Source organism: Limulus polyphemus, unplaced genomic scaffold (assembly GCF_000517525.1).
Source record: "Limulus polyphemus unplaced genomic scaffold, Limulus_polyphemus-2.1.2 Scaffold5525, whole genome shotgun sequence".
Lineage (NCBI taxonomy): Eukaryota > Metazoa > Arthropoda > Merostomata > Xiphosura > Limulidae > Limulus > Limulus polyphemus.
The window spans coordinates 43,952-49,418 of NW_013671135.1; positions in this window are offsets into that span (position 1 = coordinate 43,952).

A 5,467-nucleotide genomic window follows, 5' to 3' on the forward strand; every position below is an offset into this window, starting at 1 on the left:
CTAGGGTGGTTGATAGATATATACATGTCGTACTGTGGATGGGTGTGGGCAGGGGATAGATGTATACATGTAGTACTATGGATGGGTGTGGACAGTGTGCAGTTGATAGATGATTGTGGGCAGGGGATAGATGCATGCTTAAAATCGATGAAATAAGAGAGTAGATTAAAACGATGTGAATGACAAGTAACCCTGGCGGTGAGAATAATGAAACAAATCGCAGTATGAATGTGAAGATTTATACAATGAACAGCTGTAGTTTTAAGTTATTTTGTGCCAGCCTTTGTAGATATTTTTTTTTTAAAAAAGCACGTTTTTCAAGAAATACAACTGAAATCAAGAACATTGTGCCATCAGACGGGTAGAGCAAGCTCTCTACTTGGCTAATTCTCCATAGAGGGCGGTGTTGGAAGAAAGGGTGGGGGTAACCCGAGGGATACACCCGTTAGCATAAAAGGATGATAATGAGGGTGGTGTCGTAAAAGGGGTGTAACGTCGTTAGCCCACGTAACTACTTGTGTCGCCCTCTCCGTTAATTGGGAGCCATGGAATTGGGATTTTGTCCACCGAAGTGACATGAATTATTTTATACAAGGGTACCCAAGATCTCCACATGTATAGAGTAGATCTCTCTCTCTCTCTCTTTGCTTTTTTTGTTAGATAAATTTGTATATCACACGGATGCATGCTTGAGGTTCTCCTGGAACCAAGAATCCCAACTCACACAAGTGATTCCCAAGAGGTAATGGCATTCATCTACAATTGAGTGATGACAGTAGGGTAACTCAAAGTTCAGGGTAACTCAAAGTCCATTACTACTTGGGAATTACAACGTGAACTTTGATCATTTACTTGTTTTGAAATTGTTACTGAAATTCATACATTTGTTTGTTTTAGAGCAAAGCCACATTGCTGGGAATCGAACCCCATATTTTAGCGTTGTAAGTCCGTAAAATTATTGCAGCCCCATCGGGGGAACGTTTCATACAGCCCTTAGTTTTATTCAAATATATCATTGTTTGGCTTACGACTGGTAAAGAGGGCGCTGCGGTCCTTGAGGGCTTCTTCGAGGACTTTACGTGGGGCACGTGGTTTAGTTTAGGTTAGCCATCATCGACATGTTAAACTATGTTAGCCAGGGCCTATAGCAGTGTGAAACTTATAATAACTTAGGGCTACAGGTGCAGTGGTAACGTTAAACGCTGTTTCCCGTGGTCTATAAAACTTTGAAACTTATAACAGCTTATATCAAGAGGTCCTTCTGAAGAAGAACACAAAGCATATTCATCGCAACTATTGGGGTGCTATTTTATAAACAAACAGTGGGATTTAACATCATATTATAACATTCTCACGGCTGAAAGGGTGAGCTTGTTCGGCGAAGGGATTTGATCCCGCGACTAGTAGATCGCGAGTCGCGTGATCTAAGCAGCAGACCTTACGTGTACGCATTAAAACATTATTGTTTTGAAAATATATGCAAAATTTGTATATCAAGAGAGAGTCATTTTTGAAACCTTAAAAAACTCATTTTATACGTTAAAAGTTCCCTTTGGAGATCGGATGGCCGCCATCACCCCCCCCCCAAAAAAAAAAATTCCTACCTTGTAAAATATAAAGTTTTTTTTAGAGAATAAAAATAACAAGATCATACACGTTGTCATTGAGTAGTTTCACACTTGAGTGAAATTGTTAAGCCTAAAACTAGTAAAGCACAAGGAACCACTAAGACTAAATCAATATGGCCCCTTTGTTCATTGTGAATACGACAGTAATGATACTTAAAGCACTCACATTCCTCTTATTGGTGCATATGGTGTTAATAAAAGTTAATAAAAGACCTACTGTAATAGCGAATCCGAGGAATCAAGGGGTTCTGACCCCCTCTTTTCCAACGCAAAAATAAAGTCGAAGAAAACATTAACGAGAAACAAAAGGAAAAATGGAGATGCAAGTGGTAGAAATATTGGGTTTAATTGTTTTCTGGGATAGTTATACTCATATTCCTGTCTATAAATTGGGTCAGAGGAATCTGTAATGTCTAAATATGCCGACAGGGGATCAAATCTTAAGTACTCCCCTCATATTTTGCTTCCAATGCCTATATCTAGTATTGTTTCTGTACTTCTATGGAGTAAATACGAATTGATACACACAAAATAGGCCAGACATGGTCTAGTGGTTAGCATTCTGGAAAGTCAAAGGTTCGCTGCAATTCGCTGAACACGCTCTAAGCTTTCAAGTGTTGGAGCGTCATAGCCATGAACGTCAATCCCGCTGTTTTGTTAAAAGTAGTCTTGTAAGTGACAAATTTTTCTGACGTGTTGCCCCGCATATGGTCAGTAGCTGAAAATTTAAGTTGGCCACGCTTTAACCACGGTTTCTCTGACTTAACCATGTATCGCATAAGGCGTTATTTAGATTTAAAAAAATACCAAAACACACAAGTCTTTCTTCGCCAGCCAATTCTTGTTCACGATCTACAAAGTTGTTCGTGAAATCGGCCGAGGTTAAAGAAGGACAAACATAATAACGATTCGCCGCCGTAATGTGGCCACACAACATTCTTTGGAAGTCATGCCAGGCTAAGACAAGATTAATGGTTGCCTGACTTAGTGCTCGGCGAGACAAGCAAATACAAGAAATAGTAAAAATGGTCGAATCAATGACACGAAATGAAGAATATACGAAACCAGTTGACCCAATCTGAAGAACGAAACATTCGTGTTAAAAAGAAAACGCGTGAACACAATGATTAATACAATGTGTTGATGATCAAAAATGAAAAAAACTGAGCCAAAAACAGAACTACTAAATGTACCTTGAACAAAATTACCGAGATTATAATGCGCGTGTATGAGATAAATAAAGATAACATTATTTCAAGAATGAATATTTTTTTCTATTGTTATATGTAGTATTAAATAGAGCTTGTTAAATATTTTAATTACCTTATTTGTAATTTAATGATCTCAATGAGGTTTTTAATTGTTTTATTATAATGAATCAACAATAATGTTAATAACATGGTTTATATTATTATACTACGGTGTAATAAGGCTTGTCACATATTTTAATTAATATGGTGTGATAAGGCTTGTTACGTGATAAGTGATCTCGTTATAATATGGTGTGATAAGACTTGTTTGTTTGTTTGTTTTGGATTTCGCGCAAAGCTACACGAGGGATATCTGCGCTAGCCGTCCCTAATTTAGCAGTGTAAGACTAGAGGGAAGGCAGCATCACCACCCACCGCCAACTCTTCGGCTACTCTTTTACCAACGAATAATGAGATTGACCGTCACATTATAACGCCCCCACGGCTGAAAGGGCGAGCATGTTTGGTGTGAGAGGGATTCGAACCCGCGACCCGCAGATTGCGAGTCGAGCGCCCTAACCACCTGGCCATGCCGGGCGATGAGACTAGTTACCTGTTTTAATGATATCGTTATCATATGGTGTACTAAATGTATACAAGGCTAGTTACCTGCTTTAATGATATCGTTATCATATGGTGTACTAAATGCATACAAGGCTAGTTACCTGTTTTAATGATATCGTTATCATATGGCGTACTAAATGCATACAAGGCTAGTTACCTGTTTTAATGATATCGTTATCATATGGTGTACTAAATGTATACAAGGCTAGTAACGTGCTTTGATGAATGGACTCGTTATAATACGCTGTAATAAGGCTAGTTACCTGTTTTAATGATATCTTTATCATATGATGTACTAAATGCATACAAGTCTAGTTACCTGTTTTAATGATATCGTTATCATATGGTGTACTAAATGTATACAAGTCTAGTAACGTGCTTTAATGAATGGACTCGTTATAATACGCTGTAATAAGGCTAGTTACCTGTTTTAATGATATCGTTATCATATGGTGTACTAAATGTATACAAGGCTAGTAACGTGCTTTAATGAATGGACTCGTTATAATACGCTGTAATAAGGCTAGTTACCTGTCTAATATATCAGTTCAAGCCTTATAAAATATTGGAGAAATATAAACCGCTAAAAATTACCTGTATTGTCAATATATACACAGGAATAGATTTGTTTGTTTGTTTGTAATTACGCACAAAGCTACACAATGGGCTATCTGTGCTCTGCCCACCACGGGTATCGAAACCCGGTTTCCAGCGTTGTAAGTCCGCAGACATGCCGCTGTGCCACTGAGGGGGAGGGGGGCACAAGAATAGAAGAATCACAAATATGACAATAAAGATGCTTACTTACAGCTGAATAATGTCTTTAATTACAATTAAACACCATCTTTTATCCAATTCAGCAATGTTTCTACGTACGGTTAAATACCTTATTTATTTGCAAATACAAGTTACAACAATCTTCTGGGCCTATCATTAAAGCGTAAATAGTCGTTCGGTTTCTCTAGTAATTCGAGCCTGTCTACCAAATTTCACTAAAATCCGTTCATCTGGTTAGAAACATTGTTTGGGAACGAAGACAACAACAACACACACACACACATTGTTGTTAGGCCCAAATATGGCAACATTCTTATTGATAGAATTAAGTGAGGTCATTAATCCTCACAGCCATATATGGTAAGGCATTGTCAAATATTAATATTAACCTCCAATCAGAGCAGCATGTCGACGTGGATCAAAACTAAAAAAATGGGCGTGGTAATGTGTTTATCTGGTTAAATACACTTTTTAACGTACGTACTTATTGATATTAGAATGCATTGTTTAATCAGTTGAGTAACCTCGCTCTTAACGATATTTTCGGCCATAAATCCAATAATATCTCACAAGGTCTGGCCAACTTAGAAGATTGTTTGTCCCGAATTCATATAATTTGCTAATCATGCCAAAAATCTCTATACTAAAAGTAATAAAAATAAAATCAGACATATTAAACATTCTAGTCAGTACTGTTAATAAAAGCACCATTAAAGAAATAACAGAGAGTGTACTTTACTTACAGAACTCACAAACAATAGTTGTTAGCCTCAAATGCTGTCGTATGTTCTATTTTTGTTCAACACGTAACATCAGTATAACCAGGCATAAGCAAAATTTTTCACAATTCGCGCTAAAAGTACTGTGACCAATGAAAAACCTATTAAACAGCTCCGAGAGTGCAATCGTGACCAATGAAAACCTATTAAACAGCTCCGACAGTGGAATCGTGACCAATGAAAACCTATTAAACAGCTCCGACAGTGGAATCGTGACCAATGAAAACCTATTAAACAGCTCCGACAGTGGAATCGTGTCCAATGAAAACCTATTAAACAGCTCCGACAGTGGAATCGTGACCAATGAAAACCTTTTAAACAGCTCCGACAGTGGAATCGTGACCAGTGAAAACCTATTAAACAGCTCCGACAGTGGAATCGTGACCAATGAAAACCTATTAAACAGCTCCGACAGTGGAATCGTGACCAGTGAAAACCTTTTAAACAGCTCCGACAGTGGAATCGTGAC